Here is a 14,177-nt window from a genome sequence, read left to right on the forward strand (position 1 = left end):
TGTATTGTAGTTCAGGGCATGTATTTTTTTGTCAGTAATTTCATTATTTTTATGAAAACACGCATTCATATCTTCACACTCTTGTGTTTCTAATTAGTCATATACCAAATACAGAAATACTTCGTTTTAACTCTTGATTTATTGCAGTTGGTAATTCTGAGCTAGTATATTTTAAAATGTCACAAAACAACACCCTTTGGCTAGTTTTCCTCACTCTTAAAAAACACCCCACAAGCCATTTTAGTCTCTGTCTCTCCAAGTTGTTTCATACCAGCCTATTTGAAATCAGGGCTGCAAGACTTTTATAGGATTGAGAGTGGCCCATGAAATGCACACAGCAGTGATTCCTCTTGTAGAATGTCATGGCCCTGTCATAGGCTCTTTTTAATTTTTTTTTTCCCCTCCAAACACACATTTAGTTGCAAACTTACGTAAGATGAGCAAAATAAAATGATGTGATGGGCCTTGCTGATCTTTCTGCTTTTTCAGATGAGCAAAGCTCTGATCCTTGGTAAAGAGACTGCACTTAGTGCTACAAAACCATCTGGCTGGAACTCTGATTTCTAGGAACAGCTGGAAGACTGTATCTACCCAGGGATGTTTTGGCTGAGCCAAGCTTTGCTGGGCTTTGGCTGCAAATACCATTGCCCTTGCTTTCTTACATCCACAAGTACCATGGCTGGGCAAAAACTGCCCAGTGGGCAATATTCCAAAGGCACTTTGGTCTGGAGTTTGGGAATGAAGGAGAGCCTTATCCACTTCCAAAACACATTAAAAACAGTCATCAAAGAGAACTTCCCATCCTGAACAAACAACTGACAATTCAGGAGTGGATATAGAGCTTATTTACAGAATGAAAAGGAAGGCAAACTTCCAATGGAGTTATGCTTCCTGGAGTTTTTCTTCTGACTCCCACTCACAGCTGGCACTGGAAAAAGGCACGTCTCTGCAAGTGTCAGTGTCTTCTGTCTGCCATGAATTGTTTTGCTGCAACAATCAGAGGCATCAGGCTGGACAGAGGCTCAGCTGATATTAGGAAAAGGAGCTGCCCCAGAAAGAAAAGAAGAAATGAACTTTCACTTCCCAAACCCATCTCCCCAGAGGCTCAAGCAGGATTCCTCTGGTTCCCACAAATACATAGCAATAGGGCTGAGAAGACCCTCTGCATCTACGTCTTCGTGCCCAAGATCTTTGCTGATGCCATTTGGGTTTTGCTTTTTTTTCTTTTCTATGTTCACTGTATTCTTTGCACATCTATTTGCACCTCTGTAGCCTACTCTATTTGTGACTAGTTTTCCCAGTACTTTTCTGTGGCCTTTGCCTAAGCAGAAAGACAAACTTCCAGAGCTCCAAGCGCCGGGGGGTAGAAGGCCCCAGTGTTGTCTTGGTTCTTCCTGGGACAGACGCCGCAAGCCTTTACAAGAAGACTGGATGTGGCACTCGGTGCCGTGGTTTAGTTGAGGTGTTAGGGCATGGCTTGGACTCGATGATTTTGAAGGTGTCTGTCTTCTGAGCCCGTGATTCTGTCATTCTGGGACTGAGGGAGCTTTTCCTGCAGCCCTGGAAAGGGCTGGGGGGGTCCTTGGCCAAGGACGGGGATCAGGGCTCATGGAAAAGAACCAAAGGGCTCAAGGCGAAGGCCGAGAGGGCAGAGCTGCCACAGCGTGGCCCAGAAAGAGCCTCATGTCCTCCTCCTCAACCCGCGCCCTCTGCGCTGCCCTTTGCGGCGCTGGCGGCTCCTCTCGCTGCGGGGTTCCAGGGCGGGCTGGGGGCCGGGCCCCTCGGCTTCGGGAAGCGCCGGAGCCTCGGAGGGGAGCGGCTGCTGCTGAGGCCGAGAGGGGAGAGCTGCGGTTGCGGCCCTGGGCACGGCGAGCTGCCGCTGTGGCCGGCTCCTGCCTCTGCTCCGGGCTCTGCTCCTGCCCTGCGCGCACAGACACGGCCGAGGGCTGCCCGGGAGCTCCCCGCCGCTCCGCAGCGGGCCCGGCCGGGCTGCTGCTCTCTGCGGCCTCTGCCCGCCGCTGCCGGCCCCGCCGCGCTCCCGCCCGCCTCTGGCACAGCCGGGCCCGCACGGGAGGCAGCACATTGCGGCCGGCTCGGAAAAGCCCTGCCCGCAAACCGCCCGCCACGGCCTCGGCCTCAGGGCACAGGCTGCCCGCGTCCTCGCAGCTGCCAGCTGGCCCCGGCCGCCTGCCGGCCTCGGGCACAGCTCCCGCCGCTGTCTCCATGGCCGCGGCTGCTCGGCACAGCGGGCTGAGCACAGCGAGCGCCAGGAGCAGCTCCTCACGGGCCCAGGCTCCGGGCGCTCTGAGCCCTCCTTCCCCCGAATTCCAGCCTCGAGGGGCTTGGCATCCCCATGAATCCCCTGGGGACAGCAGAGTCGGCCGCTGAGGTCAGCCCATGGTGACAAGACCAAGTGACCAATGCAAAATTCACCAAACCCTCATCAGAGAGAAAGCTCCCGGAGAGCCTGACAGCCTGAAGCCACTACCAATTACAGATCGTTCCATCCTTGTGGGAAAAGAGACTTTTGCATTACTGCAGACAAGAATTATCTAAAAGGAGAGCAGAAACAAACAACAAAGTTATTTGGACTCATGTTATTTGTGTCTGTTAGAGAAGCCACGAAAGTGCAATCTTGGCTCTTCTGACACAGCTCTCTCTGTTCATGATGAGAGACAGTGAGTGCCGATGTGCAGGACAGTTCCAGCTGATGGAAGGGACAGGGACAAGGATGCAGCAGGCACAGTGCCAAGCTGACAGAGGGATCATCTCCAGCAGTGGCACTGAAGGAGAAGAGTTTGCATGCAGGACAGAAAATGGCTCTTTGTTTCACCTCTTCTTTCAGTGCTGCTAAGAACATAGCCTGGAGCAAGCTGGGAAGCCCAGAGCATGGAGCCCTTTCCAGGCAGGGCTGTGTCTGCTGAAGGCGCAGAGGGAGCCCAGCAGGGATCAGACACAAACCAGCAGGGAGCCCCTGGGATGGCAGTGAGCAGCCTTGGGTTCTGGTCACTGCTGGTGGCATTATCTAAGTGTCTTGCCTCTTGGCTTTTTTTGCTTGTCTCCTGTACCTTTTATTTCTCCAAATTTTCCTACCCTGTCAACAGCAGCCCCTGTCCAGAACAGGTTATAAAATATGAGCAAAGCAGCTGGGAACAGCAATATGTGGAATGCTGTGGCTCAGGAATTCTTATGCCAGAGCCCTGCCTGTGCCTTACGCTTGTCAGCACCTTCTTCTCTGTGCAAAAGCTGGTGATTAGTGGAGTTTTTTTGCCTCAGAGCTCTTGTGATTCTGAGTGTACCCATTAAGTTCATTGCTAGGAAACAGAAAGTAAGGCCAAGGTAGCAGATCAGCTGGGAGCTGGTCACTCCCTGCAAAGGGCTCATGAATGATGTGGGAACAGCACGTTCCAGGAAGGCCGAGAAGGGTAAATGTGGTCACGGTTCAGCAGGTGAGGTTTGGGTTCACTTAGAGGACAGTCAGGGGTGGTGAGCACTGGAAGATGCAGCTGCAGTCCCCATCCATGTCCCTTTCAGGGGTGGCTTTAGGGTGTCTGCAGCCTGGATCCAGAGTGCCCTGGGGGCTCCTGTGGCTGGCTCTGCACTCAGGCTGAGGATGGCCAGGAGCCGCTGAGGCCGGCAGTGGGGACCAAGGCTGGGGCTTGTGGCCTGGCAGGTGTGGCTCTGGGGGCTGTGACATGCCAGGGCATGGGTCACTGTCACTGTCCTCCGGAGCCCTGGCTAGCCCTGTGATGTTCCGGGGACAATGACAAGAATGGGGAACTGGCTAGGCTAGAGTTTTGCCGGAGCCAGGACCTCCAGGCCAGTTGCCTAGTAGTAAAGACCTTTGCAGGAGTGACGAGGACCAAATGGAGGAAGCAAAGGAGGCTCTTCTGCAGTGTAAAACTGAAGTGAATTTACTAAGAGAGGTGGAAGGAAAGAACATACAAGGGAATTTCCGAAGGGGAACAGAAGTGAAATGAACCCCCAGCACCCCTGTGTACAGGTTTTCAAAATCTTTCAAAACAGGGGGCGGACACCATATAATAACCAATAAGTGACTCTCGGGGTGTGGTTTCGAGGGCTACTACAAATCAGAACAAGGGGAGGAAAGAGAGTTGGGATAGGGATTGGATCTTAGGGTGAGGGACAGGGAACTTTCTGGAACAAAGGGTAGGGTTTGGGCTGATAGATGGCCCAAAGGGGCCGGGTTGTCTTGACAGAAAGGGAAAAATCTGGTGAGGAGGGAGGGGATTCCTTTAGGGAGAGCTGGGTAAGAAGGCATAACATAGGGGAGAAACTAACTGAAATAACTCGGGGAACACTTGAACATAGCACAAGATAGCAGAACATTCAACTCAATAAACTAACACACCTCAAATCAGAAATTCAGGCTTTCAGCAGCTGAGAGGGGCAGTATTAGAGCCCACAGCAGCTGGTGAAAGCCATCTCCCTCCTTCAGGTTCTTGCTGTGGGGGAAGGTGCTGCGAGTTGTGGTGGCTGCACTCCCCCTTTGCTGGGAGGATGATCTGTGCCAGGGGAGAGCAGAAAGCTGCCACGGTGAGCAGAACATGCTCAGAGCATTACAGTCCAGAGAATGATACTACCCCTGAAGTGCAAAAACCTTGAAAGAATATTCTGCCCAGAACCGTTGTACAAATTTTGTCTTTTAGAATGTGCCCGTTTTTGTATTCTGTAGGTGATTACTCTGGGTTTTTTCAAATACATGGGTTTTTTTCTTAAGCTTTTTGAGAGAACTCTCAAGTTTATTTTTATTAGCATTTGACATTCAGCATGTATATTGATTTTTTAAAAAAAATTCTTTTGTAAATAGTTAGAGAACAAATACCCAAGCATTTTTTATTCCTTTGGGATATTGCGATTAATATTCATAGAAAGAAAACCTTGTTGAACAAGTGTGGAAACACACACAGAGATAGGGAAAATAGTATAAAATTCTTTGAGAACAGGGCATGTAATAAGTACTGGAAAACTGAGTAATTCCTCCAAGGGCAGAATTAGCAGGATATATTGACAAGAATCCCTGCCAAGGTACTTCCTTAAATCAAGGGAAATGTGACCTGCAGCCATACAAAAGTGCAGCCACAGCAAATGAAAACCTTTGGAAAAGAGGGAATTTTGCCAGTGACATCAATCTGTCTGGATAATTGAGTGAATCCCATCGTCCTTGCACTGCATTCCTCAATATTTGCAGTGTCTTTTATCCCAATTTCTGTGAAGTGAATAAGCAGCTGCAGTTGTTCAACGTTAACTTAAGCTCTTAGGGGAATTACCAAGCACCATAAATGTTTTTTTTTTTTTTTTGTAGCTGAGCAGGACCTGAGTTTCCCAAATCTTCTACAAAGCAGAAGGGACCCATACAGTTATCGTGCTAATGTTAATGAAGGGTTTCATGAAAGCAGGTGAATGAGAGCATTGCATTATAAAACTTCCACATTCAAGAAAACAGGAGTGCACTAAGAATAAAACATATGAGGCTAGCATAACATCAGAACAGGATAAAATGAAATTGCTAGACAGGAAGTGATGCATCAGAAATGAAGTGTATCATTTCTGATACATCTGCCTGCATTTGCAAGCTAAAACAGACAAAGAAGGGCAGAGATAGAAAGGAATGAAGATTTTAAAATTGCACTGTGCAGAAGAGACACACGAACCACCAGGGTAAACACAGCTGAGAGATTCAGCTTGGAGTTGGATTAGCATGGAATCCATTCACTGAAGGTTTCTGGTGCAGCTGAGTGTAAAGACAGAGGAAAAATGGAGAAAAGTTTAATTTCTGAAAGCCATTTAGATTGCTGGAAGCATTGTCTAGAGATCTAAAAAGCTGAAGCCTCAGAGAATCTGAACCTAAAACATTCCCAAATGGATTGATAAGGTATTATGGGCACATCTCTGCTGCTTTTAGAGTCAATGAAATTGACAATGAGTGTCTGGAAGTTAGGAATGCCAACCCAGATTTTATGTCCATTACTTTAAGAAAACCTTAATAAGGCACTTTGGGAACTGAACACTAACATTCTCCCCCTGCTCTATTTACTTTTCATTTGAATAGAGGCTGGTAGAAGGAGAGATCTGGCTTTAATTTCTCCCCAAGTTACCTATTGCACTTTTAGGTAAGGAGTTCATTTAAAATTCAGCTAATCACTCTCTCTATCCATGAATATTCCACTAGTGAACTGACATATGGAAACATCCTTTTTCTCTTTTGTACCTTCCTAAGTGATGCCCTAATGAACAGGACACCTACATAAATCACACAGAAAATCACCAAAATTGCTGAAATTAACTCTCAATTCCACAATAAAAGCTTCTGAGAAAAGGCTTGACAGGATCACCAAACAAACTGATACTTGGGAGAGAAACATGCATTTTAGCACTGATCAAGGGGAAAGAAAAAGAAATGCTGTAAAAATTCCAAGTGGAAGATAAGGAGAAGACAGGCAGCACAGGAAGAGCAAGGCCCTGTCAGATGTCCTGTGGAAGGTAACTGTGCACCAGCACTGTTAGAGGACCTTCCCTGTCATTGGTGCAAGCAGCTGGAGAGATAAATAGTGATGGATTTGGGGGCCACAATCTTGGTAAGTGCAGAGGTGGTTCAATAACGGGAGAGGAGGGAGTTCCCTCAGAGTACCTGGGCTGCCTGAAAGAAGCGAACAGCTCACCACAGCCTGGCCCGCTCAGCTGCTTTTCCTTCTGGCCCTGCTGGGGAGGCCCTGAGATTTCCTCTTCCCTGATGGAAGTGCAGCTGCCGCTGCCAAGGGAAATGTCCCCAGACTGACTCAGTGTTCCCTTTGCTTGTCAGATGCCCCATCCCTGTCCCTGTCCAGGAGAGCTGCTCTGCACGGGAGGAGGAGAGCGAGGGAGAGCCTGGGAACATCGGTGGCTACAATCCCTCCTGGTTTGTGCTGTTTATGGATGTGCAGAGTTAGACTTTGATAGTTACAAGGATAGGGATATTTACATGCACTGACTGATATTTGTATATGGATGTTATGTATGAATATTGTTATATTGATGCATGTATATTGATCTGTTTACATCTGTAGTTATATTTACATACTTGTAGAGCTGGGTAGCTGTGTAGTTCCATTGCTCGGGTTGTATTGATTTTTTAATTGGTCCATTGATATTTGTGTATTTATAGACAGGTTTGTTATGTGTGCATTAGATTGTCATGTTATATGTCATGAAATATGTAATACCTGTTTACACCTCTATATTGTTATGCTTATATATGTATTTACTTCTATTTAATTCTGTGTGGAGTTGTTTAGTTCCAAAATTCTATTTATTTAGTTCTCGATCTGAGATTCTTTAGAGAGGATGTTTCTGGTTTTGTATGTAGGCTGTCCTGTTGTAGTAATATGTAATACATTTAATTGTTAAACTTCATTTTTGTTTACAGTGAGTTGTTGCAGAGGGTTGCAATAACTATTCTTTTTGAACTGAAGTTTATATCAGTATACACATAGCATGATTGTCACAAAAAATTAGATTTCACTCATAAATTGATATTTGTATGTTTCTATATTGGCAGCACATCTGTTGCAATTTAAAATAAATTTCATTTTCAAACATAAGTTAATGTTTGCATCCTTGTATATTAGTAGTGTGGGTGCAACTATCTGCAATAAATGCAATGTTTCAGCTGAAGTAAGTGCAGATTTGTGCTACCCAAAGCCATGAGCAGATGGAAATGCTGGAGGATTTTGGCAGTGAGAATCTCCGGCCATGCCCAGCACATGCCCCACCTGCACTCAGGCTGGGCACGGGAAGCGCAGATTTGGGCTGGCAGCAGAGCCCCACATTGACTCAGAACTCGCTGCAAAGGCCTGCTGAGAAAACTCTGGGACTCCATTGAGTGCAGAATCCAAGCAGGAGCCACCCGGGGAGGACAAATCTGCCCCTCATCCCACGGGCAGCTCTTTAGGAAGCGTTCCAAGTGTCCCTGTGAAGCTCATCCCAGAGACCAAAAGCCAGCAGGGATCCTGAGCCAGCTCCGCTGCCTTTGGCAGCACTGTGGCTGATGAGCTGCAGCAAGGGGGAGGCAGCAGTGACTGTGACTGCTGCAGGCTGGGGATGAAGGAAGGGCCATGGACACAAGTGCTGAGATGCCCCAAAATCCAGGAGAGTGGAGAACTGGGAATCAACACATTCTCACAGGCCCTGAAATGATGGAAGCCCTTGGTGTTGAAGTTCCCTGGGGGAACTGCCAGGGGAGTTGCTGCTATGATCAGGAGAAGCAGAAAGCAAAAATATACAAAGGCTAGGAGATCATCTGTATGCCCCACAAGCAATGGCTTCAAAAATTATCTCATATATTCCTTATATTATATTATATTATATTATATTATATTATATTATATTACATTACATTACATTACATTACATTACATTACATTATAGAGCATTACTCTAAATATATAATATATAATATGCGTGAAATTTATTGCACATATATTTCTGGAAAATTTTATTTTTTTATATATATATTCATTTAAGATATATATTTGAAATAGCCTTTCAGCTTGGGAGAGTGAAGATGTACAGCAGTCCAAAACCTTCTGCCCACACAGCAGTCAGCCCCTGGCTGCATGCATGCACACCCACCCACTGTGCTTGCTCTTCTCAGCATCTCGGGGCTGCTGTTTGCACAGAATTGGGATGAATTGAACTTGACAGAGCCATGAGTGGGGTGTCCAGCTTGTCATGAACACTCCTGTGGCAAGGCACAACACAGAGCTCTCAAATCACAATACCACACATCCTTTCATTCCTGCTGGGCACTGAGGAAATCTTTAAAGCACCAAAGACACAGAAAAGAGGTGGAAAAAATTGGCATCATGCCGCTGCTGGTATCCTCCTGGGGGAAAATCTGTCGGGTTTCTTAAGGTCGAAGCTTTCCAAAAACTAGGGGGTAAACCCTGCTGCTCAGGACCGGTAGCCCAATTGCGAATGATTTCCTTGATTTGGAAAAACTGGGGTGTTAACAGTGGACTCCATCCTTGGTTCAAATCCCCTGCCCTCACCTGCAGACAAAAGCACCACCAGCAGCAGAAGCTACATCAGTCAATTTTCTCCAAAAGCTGTGTTAAATTTGGGAGAGGAAAGGAAAACACATAAGACTGTGTGGATTAATGACAAGACTCTGAGGAGCAGTTCCAAAGGAAAGGGCAGCAGCTTCTCTCTGGGACACTCCTTGTGCTCCAAGGCAGCCGGGCTGCCCTGCCTGCCCAGGACCCTGCGTTCCACAGGCTCTGCAGAGCTGCACAGTGGGGAGGAGGCAGCTTTGGGCACCTCAGCCCCTGGGCAGGAGTGGCTTCTTGCTCTGGAGGGCTGCCAGTGGCCAAGTGCAGGGTGCTGGCCTTCTGCTCTTGGCCCTAACCTGGCCCTGCAGGGCTAATCCTGTTCCCTGTGTAAAATGTGCTAAAGACAGACTTGTTTGTTTCCAGCTCTCCACAGCATTGATTTGCACCACAGAATACTGAAGGACTAAGACCTGAACAACAGGACCTGACTGAAGCCTGAACAACAGGACCTGAGCCAAAGCTGCCCTGCAGATGACCTCTCCAACCAAATGTTCTATGGATCTGCTCCTTAACCAAGTATTACTATCAAAAGGATCCATGTATCCATTCCCTGGTGAAACACGTCTTCACCGTTTGGCATTAGGAAAATGGACAAGGCCACACCTGGCCTTGGCTCCTCCTTGAGCCCTGGGCAGGCTCAGGGAGAAAACCAAGAGGAGAATGAAACCAGCTGTCCCCCAGCAGAAGCTCTGGCACGTTGCTCGTCCAGCACTATCAAAGCCGGGCTACTCTCACAGCGCGGTCGGAAGCCTCGAGGCCGGCAAAGGTGGAGGCACCGCAGGATTTCCCGGTTCCCGGCCGTGGCTCTGCAGGGCTTGGCTGGGACAGCTTCCCCAGCTGATGTGCAGCTCTGGATGAAGGGGAAAGGATTGGGGTACCTGGTGATGTATCCTTCTTAATCACCAGAGGCAACCGTTTGTAATAATGTTGAGGTGCATTGCTTAGCTTATTCTTTCCTGACCCTTTTTTGCACTTTTGCATTACAGTAAATTACACTGTTCCTTCAGGTGGTGTCTGTGTCTGCATCTCTGACCCTCCCCACCAGCAAAACAAACACACAGTCAGTTTAGCACAACACCTGCCTCTCTGCCAGCCCATCTCTTGGCAAACACCCCTGGGGGCCATCTCCACAAATGAAATTCCCACTTTGCAACTTCCTTTTCTGCAGGCAGGTGAGAAAAGGAGCCACTCCCAGCTCTGGACACCTCCGGTAATCAACTGCTTTCAGCAGTCACAACCCTGAAATATCGACCTCCTTTCTTAACCTGCCCACGGGGAGCTCCCACAAAGAGGCCTTTTGTCCAAGGATATCCGCAGAAGAGCTCGAGGATGGAGCAGTTTGAAACACAACTGCTTCAGAGTTGAAACCTGCCTTTCTCAAATGAGCACACACCCACCAGTCCCAAAGGGAAAGCAGGCAGGAAAGAGAAGCTCCTCTCCCACAACAGCAACTTCTGTGCTTCCTTCTGTTCCAGCTGGAGAGTGGAGCCATGGGCTACACCTCACTTTGGGAAGGAGCCCTGGGAGTTGGCCTCATGTGGGCGAGCAGCAAAAGGAATTCCCCAACTGCAGGAAAAGAATCTCTGGAAGCGATAGATGATGACAATATTTCTGCAGGAAAAAAAAAAAAAACCCAAAAAATAATACTTGAAGCATTTCCAAAAGTCCCCAGACTGAAATTTGTTTGCCAATACAACAACCCAAAGTCTCTGTGGTGTGTCAGGCAGCTCAGCAATGAACCTGCAAGGCTTGGATAAACATCATTGGTGTCCATCCCCAAGAGCACAAGCAGCTCCCAACAAAGACTTCAAGACTAAGGGACAAAGCTTCCCCATTCAGTTCTCCACAGCAGCTCTAGGCAGTCTCTATTGCAAGATTTCCTTTGTCAGTCTACAGCTACAAGAGTTAGCTGCAGGAGGTATTTGCATGGAACTCTCCCCAGATAGGGGGAGGAAAAAGAAGAGGTGATTCCTTAGGAAAGAAAAAGGCAACGCTGTTTGGGAAGACACCAGCGTGAGTTCCCTACAACTCTAGGCCAAAAATCCTTTGAATAAAGCAACATCCATCCATGGGGCAGCACTTCAGCTTTGATCTCAATGCTGACAAAATTGCTGCCCCTTCCTGCTGCTGTAGCTGACTCCATATCATGAAGAATGTGTCAGCTCTGCCAAAGACAGGCAGACATGGTGAGATAAATCCAGCTAGTCTGCTGAAAAGGAGACCAAATGGACAGCGCCTGTCACTGCTCCCAGGGCCCTGCCCTGCCCTTCTGCCATAACCTGCTGTGCCATCCTGTGCCAGCCCCAGAGCCGCCCCGCCTGTGCTGTGCCCGCAGCCCCGGCTCTGCCGTGCTCGTCCCCACCACGTCCAGCCCGCACCAGGGCCCTGGCACAGCGCCCCCCTCAGGCCGCACACCGCCGGCGCAGCCACGGCCATTGCGCTGCGGGCGTTGTGGTGACAGTCAGCAATCGGAGCCACGGTGGAGCTGCCGCTGCCCACTGGGCTCAGCGCCAGCACCTTCCCTTCCAAGCTGGGGCGCCTGGTAAACAACCCCCGCGTCCGCTCCGTGCGCTGGCACAGCCAGGCCCAGGGGCTGCCCATTGACTGCTCCCTCTTCGAGCGAGAACTGCTCAGCCCAGGCAGTGCCCACGGGGGCGGTGGCAATGGGGTGGGGCCGGTCACGCACACCTTCAGGGCCACGCAGTTCTGCAGCTTCGTGCGGCCGCTCTACTGCGACAGCTTCCACAGGGCACTGGCACAGGATGGCGGCTCTGCCTGGTGATGCCCATGCCTGGCTCCACTACCGCAACCCCTGCTTTTGCTTTGACCACCCTGACCTGCTGCTCCGCATCAAGAACCGGAGTCCCTCTTGTACCATAGGCTTCCATAGGAAACGCAGTTGAAACCTCTTGTGTTTCCATGTCACACGTGGGACCGCCCAGAGAACATTTGCCATTGTGGCATCTTCCTTCCATGCCCAGTGCTCTCACCACTGCACATGGACCAGAGCTGATTCTAGGTTTCCCCTTTTAAGGGTGCTTTGTCCAGTTCCAAAAACAAAGCACAGTCTCTCACTCTTGGGACCCCTGTCCCCCCCAAATTCACCCTCTGGGGGTGAGGGGTCTCAAGAACAGAGATCTTCTTCTCCACTGAAGATCGAGGGCACCACCACCCTCCTCACCCATCGTCTCTGTTCCCACATTCCTTCACATCACATCCCTGCACTCTCTTGGCTCCAAGCCATTGCCTCCCCCTAAATGCAGTCTCTGTGCCACAGGAAAAATGGTTCTATCCATGGCTATACAAGAAAGGTCCAGCCAAAGGCCACTCCATCATCTCCTCCCACCTAGAATTCTTCTCAACTCTTCTGACATCTTCATATCTTTCACAGTATGGACTTTCATCACACTTGCCCATTTCCTGCTATTCCGTCTCTTTCTCTCTTCTCATTCAGATCCAGGAGGATCAGTATTTGTAAGGTTTCCATCATCCAAGAAAAGGGTTAAAACCTTGGGCTCTGCCTGCCCACAACTCCCACGACTGCCCTGTCGGGCATGGGCACCTTGTCGCCACATCCCCCCCTTCTCCTTCTCAGCCGGGCTGTGCTGCCAGCAAAAGTTATCAAATTTCAAGGCGCTCTCTCTCTCACTCTCTCTCCCCCCAGGGGTTTGGGGGGCACTGCCCGAATCCTCACAGTGTTCCTCCACCCTTCCATCCTGCAGGGGCCTTCACCTCCCTTCTCTGTCCAAGTCCCCAGCCTAGCTCACCCGGCCGCATGGCTTCGCCCGCAGCTGGGCAGGGGAGATCTGACCTCTTTCACCCACCAGAACCAAGAGAGCTTCCCCTGGGAGTTCTCTGCTTTTAACCCCCTGTGTTCTCAGAGGCGTATCCATGTCCTCAGTGCCCCACCAGCTGCCAGTATTCAAATATCAACACTTATTGGTTTGACCACCAAACTCCCAAAAAACTCACTTCCTTTTCAAACAAGGACACTCTGCTCTTCGCCTCTGAGAACACATAATTCCAAAATTATTATCAAAATTACATTAAACACACTTCTACTTAAACCAATAACTAACAGTAGTCCTCTATCTCTAGATTTTCACTATCAATCTACCTTAACCTAATACATGCTTTGCTCTTACTCCTCATTGATCCATCTCACAGTTTTATCTTATCACTTGCCCAAAATTCTATTCCCCGGTCAAGGAACCAAAAATGTCATGGTTTGACCCTGGCACAATGCCAGTCCCTCCATGAAAATATATTCTCCCTGATGTGTACTGTGAGATGTGATCAGAAATAGAGCAAAGCAGGCTCTACCTTAGGAATAAAGGGGGAAAAAACCTTATTAACCCACAACTATATGTAAAAAGAAACACACCAGCAGTCAGAATGAAAACATCCCAAAACATACCTCTTGCTCCCTACCAAATTTCCAATACATCACAGTAAGACAAAACCTTGGATTCTCAATTCAGTTACCACCCCTCAGATCACTAACTCCCAGTCCAGCACCACCCTTCAGATACTCAATTCTTAGTTCCTCAAGAAGAGAGGAGTCCCTCTTGCACCATAGGCTTCCCCAGTGTTCCAGATTGCAAGGCAAGATGTATTCTATTGCCATCTGTATGGCAGTTGTCTGGTGTCAAGTGGGCAATGCTCCTTATCTCTCTTCCGGAGTGATCATAATCAAGGTCCCTCAGCAGGGAACATCTGCTGATAAGAAGATATTCAATGTCACCACATGACTGATTGAACTATAACATCCCATTGTGAGATGCTCTGCCCAGAGGGAGGAGCCAAGCATTCCTACCCAAATAGAACCTGGAAGATTCTGACATACCAACACAGCTTTTGCTCCACTGGACTCCCCAGAGGAACAGCAGCTGCTTCTACTTCCATGGATCTTCAGAGGAAGAATACACCCCTTTTCTATAGGACTCCCCTGCTCCAACAGAACCATGCCTGACACTCCAGGACGACTGCAGCCCCTTTTCCAACTGGACTGCTACCAACACCCTGACCCACAGGGTGTCAGGTTGAGTTCTGACTCTGATCGTGTTG

Source organism: Fringilla coelebs (assembly GCF_963513975.1).
Source record: "Fringilla coelebs genome assembly, chromosome: Z".
NCBI classification, from domain to species: Eukaryota; Metazoa; Chordata; class Aves; order Passeriformes; family Fringillidae; genus Fringilla; species Fringilla coelebs.